This window comes from Capra hircus, chromosome 19 (genome assembly GCF_001704415.2).
Source record: "Capra hircus breed San Clemente chromosome 19, ASM170441v1, whole genome shotgun sequence".
Taxonomy (NCBI): Eukaryota; Metazoa; Chordata; class Mammalia; order Artiodactyla; family Bovidae; genus Capra; species Capra hircus.
Window position 1 is genome coordinate 34,478,666 of NC_030826.1, and position 10,671 is coordinate 34,489,336.

Here is a 10,671-nt window from a genome sequence, read left to right on the forward strand (position 1 = left end):
CCTGGAAAATCCCACTGATGGAGGAGCCTGGTGGGCTACAGTCCATGGGGTCGCACAGAGTTGGACACGACTGAAGCGACTTCACTTTCACTTTTCACTTTCCTGCATTGGAGAAGGAAATGGCAACCCACTCCAGTGTTCTTGCCTGGAGAATCCCAGGGACGGGAGAGCCTGGTGGGCTGCCATCTATGGGGTTGCACAGAGTCGGACACAACTGAATCGATTTAGCAGCAACAGCAGCAGCAGTTACTGTTCTCATAAACGTCTCAAAAACCCCTCATGATTACTCCTGAAACAAACTGTTACTACAAGAACACACTTGAGAACCAGGCTACATCAAAACCCTGAGCTCTCTGATTCTCTCAGTGGACCTACACCACAAATAGCTGTAAATAGGCTCGTGATATATCTCTGCTACGTCAAATCCAAAAATAGTCATTCCTCTGTCAGACAAACATCGTGGGGATTGTTAAACTGATCTTGTCATTGAATGATCGGGCTTTTTCTTCAAACCTCTATCTTACAATGATTCATCCTTTTCTTTCATTACCTGGAGCCTCAGGCAAGTTGGAAAACTACATGATACTTTGATTTTTGCAAGTAAAAAAAAAAAAAGGCAGTGATCACAGTTCAGACCAGCACAGTGCTACAGATACCTGGAATCAGCTAATCACAGCCATGACTCACTGCTCAGGCCTTACCTCCACCCACCCTGAGGATGGCCTTTCTCCTCTCCAAATATTATTTCATCTTCTTTTTATTCCTTTCAAGCACCCTCTTCTTATTCTAAGCTCCTCCATGATGACCAGTTTCTCCACTCACTTATCTTGGTGTTTCATTTCTCTGAAGCACTCGTTTCAGCACACAAATTCGACTAAGTCTCTTTCAGACTCAGAATTTTCTCCATAAAACCTTAAGTCTTTATTCCTTCTTCTTTTTTTTTTGCCAGACCTCCATCCACTTTGGATGTAATAAAAATGAGAGGCAATCCCTTCCAGGAAGCAGTTTGGTCTAAAATGGTTCGTTACGTTCTGATGCCTTACGCTGGCTGACCTCCTTACTCAGTCATTTTCTCTCAGAGAATATGTGAGCCAAGCTTTTCTGTCTCAATGGGCTCAGCCTGAGCTGGTCCTGTTAACCCTTTTCCTCCCTTGAATTCCTCTCTTTTCTGGTAGTTACTTTGTTTCTCTTATCGGATTTACTGTAAGACTTTTGACTTTTGATTACTAACTGCAGTTGCAAAACTACAGTTAAAAATTATTATGTAGCTGGCTGTGCTGCTGGAGATGACCAGGCACGCTGCCTGTGAGCTGGTCAGGTGGCCCTGGTCCCGTGGCTGGGTTTCTGACCTCTTGGGATGGGAGGAGGTGCCTGTAATAGCAGACATTTAGAATGTCCCCAGGCTGTAAGAGGAGAAGGCAATGGCAACCCACTCCAGTACTCTTGCCTGGAAAATCCCATGGACGGAGGAGCCTCGGGCTGCCATTTATGGGGTCGCACAGAGTCGGGCACGATTGAAGTGCCTTAGCAGCAGCAGCAGCAGGCTGTAAGGACAACAGGCTCCAAACTGAACCCTGGAAGTGGCGTCGAGAAGGACCAGCAGCCTCTGTCCGTCTCTGCTCACCGCATCTCTGGAAAGGTGTTCCTGTGAGTGCTGAACATGTCCTGCCAGTCTTTGGCTCAGCCACATGGTGTGATCTGAAGAGTCATCAGAACACCTGCCTGCTGGTCCACACACCATGTCCTGGCCCTTGGTCTGTACCAAGACCTGCCGGACAGGGAGGAGAGAGACCCCAGGCCCAGCCGCAGAGAACAGGCCTGGGGGTCCCGGCTTGTCCCCGTGGCACCCTCATCTCGTAGACTAGGAAGCAGGGCCTGGGGAGGTGGAAGGAGTCGCCTGTTGGTGGGGGAACTGGGAGGAGCCTGCGACGCTGACTCAAGGGCAAAATCAAAATCGGGAGGGGATACTCAGAGACGACGGCATTTCCGGTCTGCATGTGCTTCCTCCACGGCATCTTCACTGGGTAGAAACCTGCAGGAAGTGCTCGCTGTTGCTGGAAGAACTCAGGGCTGGTGGTGAAGAGAGTGCTTAGGGGCTCAGAGCAAACGGGGAGTGGGTGTCACACCTCTGGGAGCATCCCTGGCTTACCTGAGTCGTGACTTTTCTGGTGGCCTCAGTGAAAGCTGACCAGAGGGCCGGCTTTTGTCACAGTCTGACCAGTGGCCACTGTGGATGCAAGGAGAGGAGACAGTATGGAAGACTTTTCCCCTAACTTGAGGTTCCAGGAGCTCCCTGCCCACTTTTGAAGTCTTGAGCGGCCAAATTACAGAAAAACCAGGCTTGGATGGAGGGCCCTGGGGGCCAGCGCTGCCCTCCAGGTGGACCTTGGTGGATGCCAGCGGGTTTCCTGGGTGACAGCTGGGTTTTCGTACAGTGAGAATCGGGGGAGAAATAGCCAACGTTCAGAGTTAACCTGAAGCAGTGACAGGAGCCCCTCCACCGTGTGACCTCAGGCTGTAGGGGACAGTGTGCCCTGGGGACAGGCCTGGAGAAAAGGCTCCCACCCCACATGTGCCAGGTGCCACCAGCTCTGTGCCCTCAGGCAAATGATTCCACCACCAGTACACAGGCATCTCAGTGGTACCCATCCCTGCCCACCCAGGCATGGGGGCGGGGAGAGACCACCTCGTCCAGGGTGAGGCACAGTGCCTGGGGCTTGGGCCCAGGGAACGGGTTAAAAGACAGTTTCCTGTTTGTTCTTCCTGGTCTGTGGCTACACATCTGGGAAGCTGTCCACACGTGGCATCCAATTAGCCAGCAGGGCAGGAAGAGCAAGGCAGACATCAGAGCAAATAGAATCGTCACTGCGTCTTCTTTCCTGCTCTTTCTGCATTTCAGCCCTGGTTTCAGCGTCGCGTGCAGCCAGGCTCACAATCTCATCATCGTGTGATGCGGTGCTGGGGGCAGGAGGTGAGGGGTTAGTCAGCACTAATGGAGCCTGGCCGAGAGCAAGGAGAGGAGGCTGAGAGCGCTGGGTGTGACTCAGGAAGTGATTTGTCTTGTGTATGGGGGTGGGGGGGAGAGAGCATGACCCAAGGCACAGGGCCGTCTGGCATTGGGCCATAACTGATTTCCCCAGGGGTGATGCTTGCTGACCCTCCATCCCCACATATCAGGGGCAGATGCCACTGCGTCTGGTCTGAACAATGTGGGCCCCACCAGCTCAGAGGGCAGGGAGACGGGAACGACAAGCTCTCTTCAGGTGGCCTTGGTGGAAAGATGGGATAGGTGTGGCATGGCTGGCCAACCTTCACACACCCAGCTGCTGTGCAGCAGCCACCCCCCAGAAACTGCCAGGTGTGCTCTCGGTGAATGAGATGTGGTCGCTGCTCCTGGGTGGTGGTGGGGGAATGGGGAAGTAGTTGGGGTCTCTCCTTGGGTCTCTGATGGCCTCATTTCACAGCAGCACATGCAAACTTCCAGGCTTATTAGGTGGGAAAAAGAGGACTTTTAAGGATTTCTTTTTTAATTCTAAAAATAATATTCCCTATTTTAAAGTCTGGTAACAAAAAATATTCGATGAAAGAATTTTGGGGAAGTGCAAAAAAGCACACAAAAGAAGAAAAATACTGTCTTCCAACACCTAGATATCCATGCTTAACATTCTGTTGTCTGTCTTCGCCTACGTTTTAAATATATACTTTTTTTAAAAGCAAATTTGACATCATGTTGTTTTGTCATCTGTTTTTTTCCTCAACAATTTGCCATGAATGGCATACCATAGAAGCTGATATTTACCTACAACTTGGTTTTCAATAAAAGGATACATGCAAAAAAAAAAAAAAAACCCTAAACTAAACCAAGGAGAAAAAAACACAAATTCCTTAAAAGGGGAAATAATAGCCAAGACTCCACGAGGAACTGGGCTCCCTGAGAAGCCTTGCAGAGTTTGGGGAATCACAGTGATGGCAGGGAAGCTCTGGGGACCATTTTTATCGAAATGAAGCAATTTTCACTTCCTCTGAGATTACTGTTTTTTTTAATTTTTTTTAAAGTTATCTTGGATTCTAATTTCACTCTCTTAAACATTTTTAAAAGGAAAACTGGTTTTTATCAGTTTCCTGTCATCTCTTTCTGCCAAAGGGCCTAGGCACTGGCTCTTAAAAGTGACATGTGTCTGTACACCCACCTATGGCTCTCCAGCAGAGCCATGCTGCTCGCGGCTGGGAGCAGGCGCCCAGCAAGCGTGCTCTATGCTGGTCTGGTCTGTGGCCTCTGCCTGATGATGGCTGTTTCAACTGAGTCCTGAGTAGATATGTCCTTGCTTTAATGCTCTTCCCTCCACACGTGGTTCATCAAGGTCTCAGCAACCAGGAGACAAAACAGTGTTGCCTTAAAAAAAAAAATCACTGGAGAGGGACACAGGCCCCCCATCCCCTGCCTGGCTAGAGCTACACCTGCTCTGTTCACCCCAAAGGGCACCCCTGTGAAGCCCCAGCTTTTAAGCAGCAACACACAGCCTCCCTCCGTGGGCTCAGTGAGACCTAGAAGGGCTTTGAAGGACATCATGTCACACCTTCGTTTGTTTTACGAAACAGAAACGTAACTCAGCTCTACCAGGTGAGTTTATCATCTAAACACACACCCACATCAGAAAGAAAAGATTAGAAATTATGCTCAAGGACAGAGTTGTTTTGTTTTGTTTTCATTTGGGAATTAGAGAACAGGACATTGGGATTCCCGAATAGGCCATCAAGAGGTCAGTTACCAGATAAAACTAAGTTTTGCAATGTGAGAATGTGGTCCAGCAGGCAGGCAGAGTTCGTGTGAGCAGCGAGCTGACTTGCACATGGTTCAGTGTGAAGTGACAAGCTGTTCCCGTGTGTCCAGGTGCTGAGACATAGCAATAAACTCAACAAAAAAAATAAAATAACCTGATTAAAAAATGGGCAAAGGGCTTGAATAGACATATGTACAGCGATGATATACAAATGACCAACAAGCACATGAAAAGATACTCAACATCAATAATTATTAGAGAAATCAAATCAAAACACCCACTAGGATAGCTACTATTAGAAAAGAAAAAAAAAAAAAACCTAGGGGGGAAAAAAACAACAAAACTAGAAACTCAGCATTAAAAGAACTAAGGTCATGGCATCTGGTCCCATCACTTCATGGCAAATAGAAGGGGAAAAAGTGGAAACCATGACCGACTATTTTCTTGGACTCCAAAATTACTGCAGACGGTGACTGCAGCAATGAAATTAAGAGAGGCTAACTCCTTGGAAGGAAAGTTATGACAAACCTAGACAGCATATTAAAAAGCTGCCACTGCTGCTAAGTCACGTCAGTCGTGTCTGACTGTTTGTGACCCCACAGATGGCAGCCCACCAGGCTTGCCCGTCCCTGGGATTCTCCAGGCAAGAACACTGGAGTGGGTTGCCATTTCCTTCCCCAGTGCGTGAAAGTGAAAAGTGAAAGTGAAGTTGCTCAGTGTCTGACTCTTAGTGACCCCATGGACTGCAGCCCACCAGGCTCCTCCGTCCATGGGGTTCTCCTGGCAAGAATACTGGAGTGGGGTGCCATTGCCTTCTCTGATACATTGTATACATTACTGTATTAAAGCGAAAGTGAAAGTCGCTCAGTCGTGTCCGACTCTTTGCGACCCCGTGGACTGTAGCCCTCCAGGCTCCTCTGTCCATGGGATTCTCCAGGCAAGAATACTGGAGTGGGTTGCCATTTCCTTCTCCAGGGGATCTTCCCGACCCAGGGATGGAACCCAGGTCTCCCGCATTGCAGGCAGACGCTTTAACCTCTGAGCCACCAAAGCAGTTGATATTACTCAGCCAACAAAAGTCTATATAGTCAAAGCTATGGTTTTTCCAGTAGTCATGTATGGAGAAAGAAATGGCAACCTATTCCAGTATTCATGCCTGGAAAATCCCATGGACTGAGGAGTCTGGTAGGCTACAGTCCATGGGGTTGCAAAGAGTCAGACACAACTGAGCGACTTCACTTTCACTTTCATGTATGAATGTGAGAGTTGGACCATAAAGATAGCTGAGCGCTGAAGAATTGATGCTTTGAAACTGTGGTGCTGGAGAAGACTCTTGAGAGTCCTTTGTACTGCAAGGAGATCAAACTAGTCAATCGTAAAGGAAATCAGGCTTAAATATTCAGTGAAGGACTGATGCTGAAGCTGAAGCCCCAATAGTTTGGCCACCTGATGTGAGAGCCGACTTATTGGAAAAGACCCTGATGCTGCATTCCCTCCCTACCTGAAGGCCCTGGGGGCTCCCAGTCTCACCACTCCTCCAGCAAGTGGTTCTTATAACAAGTACAAGACACACCTCAGCAATAACCATCAGGGAACTTTGTAAAAACAAGGTTTATTACTAACAAGTCCTGGAAGGTACATGGCACACCCAGGGCCACCCAGCAAGATAGGAGAGAGAGAGGGGCACAGATCTGGGGTTCTACCTTTACTGGGGTGGAGAGTGGAGTACCTAAAATTTTGTAGGTTTAGTCTTTGTTGATGAATTTAAAACATAAGAACAAGAGTTGGTGTGTTGGAAAGGAAAAACGGGGTCCCTCAAACAGGCAGTTGTCTGGGTCATCCAGGGCTTTCTGACTGGAGACTTGATGGGTGAAGCAGCCTGGCTCTTCATCTGCTTGTGTAGCTGGTAACTGTGTCACACAGCTGGCAGTATGTTTATTCGAGATGGATGTCTCTGAATCGGCAATCAAAAGCTTATTGTCCAGGCACTCTCTTTATAGCAGAGATGGTGACTGCTATTAACACCTGGGGGCCTATTTCTAATCGGTCTCTAAGGCCTGTTCCTGGGGGTCTTCTGTGAAATCTTTTATTATCCATAGAATCAACCCACGGTATCAGCAGCAGGACCACATGTCAGCAGGGCCCTGGGCTCCCCTCTTCCAGCCCAAGGTTAGCTTTCGTGGCTCACTCAGGCTACACAGTGACAGCCAGACCTACTTTCTGGGATGACTTGTGGCCTTGCAGATGTTAAACTTAGCTGCGAGTCCTGGTTGGGCCTGGCCACCTACACTCTGGGCTACAGATGTACAGAACAGTGACCCACGGGCCCCTATGTCCCTCCAGAGAGCAGACCTTGTCTGTATCTTTGTGGACAAAGCACCAACTTCCCGGACACCTGGTGAACTAGCAGGCTGACTCCCAGGAGGCCCCACCCCATCTGCTTCAGGGCCAAGCACTTCACAGGTTCCCAGCACATGGCAGAACTTCCACATTCTCCTTCCTCACCAGCAAGGTGTCTCCTGGAACCTTGGGTGATGGCCCTGATCTGTGCTCTACCCTTGGTTCTCTCGAGGTCTCTGCAAAGCTAAGGTGGTTTTCTTAACTTGCCTGAGAATGGGGCCAAGGGCCAGAGGCCAGGCCACAACCCCGTGATGGCCCTTACCAGTCCTCAGTCTTCTTTCTCCATTTCCGGCCACGTTGGAATGCGCTCTGGCTTCTGACGTCCAGTCTTTCGAGGACACTCATGGGGAGGTTGTTGCAGCTGTCATTTAAAAAGTCCTTTTCTTCTCCATCTGTTCCTCAGGGATCATCCTGCTGACGGGGTCAGGCCCAGGGTGGTTCCCTGAGAGAGAGAGTCAGTCGGTTTCTGCTTTTGGAGAGAGGTTTTTGGGTGTGTGTCTTTTTAATAGTTTTAAGCCATTTGCTCATTTTATTAGTTTTATGTATATATTTTTGCCACGCCTTAATGTGAAATCTTAGTTCCCTGACCAGGGATGGAACCCACACCCCCTGCATGGAAGCGCAGAGTCTCACTGGACCACCAGGGACGTCTCTGGAGGGAGTTTCCCCAAAGCATCCCAATTTCTGTTTGGACCCTCCTCAGACCGAGCTGGAGTCTGCCTGCCAGGAATGAGCAGAGCATTGTAGACAAAGTGCAGTTGGCACCCCTCCTGCAAGACATTTTCTTCCTTCTCTAAATCCAAATTTTTTTTCTAATAAAGGAGGATTGGGGGGAAAAGGGTCTCAATGTAAATAGATTTAATAGACACCTGTTGGCTTCGGCTGGGCAGGCTTTCCCATTTGCTCTTTAGGGCTTCCCTGAGAAAAATACCCAAGGCTTCCTGAGCTAGATAACACCTGGGAGCCAGTTTCATGCAGGGATGTGATGAGAATTACATTATTGAGAGTGAGATAGAGAAAATCTCTGGGAAAACGTCAGGAGTGTTTTAAGGCTCCTGAAACGAAGGCATAGTCCTGGCGGTCAAGCCACCGCCCGAGCTGCACCCAGGAGAGCTCGGAGTTGGCCAGGGAGGTAGGCTCAGTCCATCCTGAGGCCCAGGAGGAGGCCCTGCTAGGAGAGAGGCCCCCACTAAAGGCCCAGGAGGGGACCTGACAGAGGTGAAAAGCTGGGCGGAGCTGTGCCTCCAAGCAGCCCACCTACGCTCACCCCTTGGACACACCCCTGTGTTTCTAACACCAGTGACTCCAGCTGGACCCCGCGGGTCAGGGCCACTTGAGGCTGCTGCAAACTGGCCACTCCTCCTGCTGGCCTGCGAGCTTCCTGAGCTCTGGCACCTCCTGCTGCAGGTCCCTGGCCCTCTAGGGGCTCCAGGGGTTCCTCCACAACACCTGCTCCAGGGACTTCAGTGATGCTGAACTCATGAGTCAACATGGTAGGCAGTCACTTTCTCCCAAACTCCCCAACATATCACTATCTGCACTAAGTGCTGAACACTGTGGTAGATGCGGGGAGGACACAGAACAAAGATGGGGTTCTGGCTCCTGGAGCCCGCCCTCCCCGCTTCCACCAGGCTTGGGTGTGCGGCAGTGGCTCTCGGGGGAGTGGGTGCAGGCCACACAAGGACTCTTTGGTGCTGGGTCACTTTCTGCTCACAGAGGACCTCCCAGACACCCCACAAACACCTCGCCTTTGTCTCTCCCACTGCACCCATGGGAGGAGGCAGCTGGACAAAGGAGATTCAGGAATTGACCTGAATCTACATGACTAATAAATAAAATGAGCCCTTGTCGGCTTCCTGTCTGTGGAGAAAAAATGAGGACAGTTCCTTCTAAAGATTTGCTTTGCTCTGAAAAACCCCATGAAATTAGTGTTTTTCTGTAATTGGGGCAGTCACAATGGAACAGCGCAGCACTGCCTGCCCTCTGCTCCCAGCTTGCGTTTGAATGAGGCCCGTCTGTCTGGCCCCCGGGTTGGGATTCAGGGGAAACTGGGTTTCTGAGGCTGCGTGAGTGGGATGGGGAAGGCAGCCGTGCAGACAGCCCTCGGTCCCCCATTCTGACCCAGTTAGCAGCACAGGACCAGGAACAACCCCACAGGGAACCTGGGGGCACCTCGTGGGCTGAAGGAGTGTCACCGGGGTCCCTGGAACCTGCACCTGCAAAGGAAACCCAAATGGGGAAGGGGACAGGTGACACGCCGCCCCCACCACAGGGACACACCCCTGTCACATCCTTCGTTCCCAGAGTTTCAGGCGTGAACAGGTCTCCACCTATCTAGTTCTCAGCCCCTGCCCCGGGCTGTGGCTGGAGGGTTCTCCAGGCCTGATCTACAGTACTGACATCTGGGTCAGGAACCCTGATGCTGCAAGTCCTTGCATGGAGGGAAGGGTCACACCCAGAACTCCGGTCTGAGATAACACTTGGCAGGGCCTCCGGGCTTGACTAGGATGCTAGGTGCTAAACAAGTAGCCACATTCTAAGCCTCTAGGCAGACAGATCTTCTAGATACATGATCTTTAGTTTAATCTTCGAAAAATTTACATTCAGGGAACTTCCCTTGTAGTCTAGTGGCTAAGACTCCACGCTCCCATTGAAAGGGGCTCAGGTTTGATCCCTAGTCTGGGATATAGATCTCACATGCCACAACTAAGACCCGGCATGGTGACCCCTGAAAAAATCTACACTCAGTGACCAATCTGCTTCTAGCCATGCATTGTTCTAGGTGCGAGGGGTACAGCAAGCAGCAGGAAGATGCTCAAGAAGTCTTGGTCTGCATAATTTCCAAAAGGGGAGGAGAGAGGCATCATGTAACAAAACAGCGTCAGATGGTGAAACTATCAGCTTTGATTTCCAGCTGCACCCTTGGGTTGCCCCCAGCATCTATGTTCTTCCACACCAGTAGCAGCCCAGGCTTCCCTGTGTGCGTGGTAACTTGAAACACAGACTTCATTTCCCAAGGCCTCTCTTTCTGCTGGTGAAGCAACTAATTTGCAGCCAATGGGATGTAAGCTGAAGTCATATGCGAAGGCAAAGGACATGACCTTCCTCCCTTTCCTCCTTTTGGCTTCCTGGATTGTGGCTGGAGCTCCAGCATGTGGTTTGGACTATGAAGAGAAAAATAAACTAGTTTGATAAACTGTTTATGAGTCTTTGGGGTTTTATTTCTGTTATTCACAGCTGAACTTAATCTGAACTACTTTCGTTGCCTTTACTAATTCATTCCCTCTTAATAACTGTGTAATTTTGAGCAACTGGCTCAAGCCTTCTGAGGTTCCTTTACCTCGGCAATAAAGCAGAATACACTGTAGTGCCCACTTCACAGGGCTGCACAAGCCAGTGGCTTTCACCTGAGCCAGTGGCCTGAGGTGCAGCAGTTACCCGGAGGTCATTAAAGCACGGAGCACTGAGCCCCACGGGCAGAACTGATTCA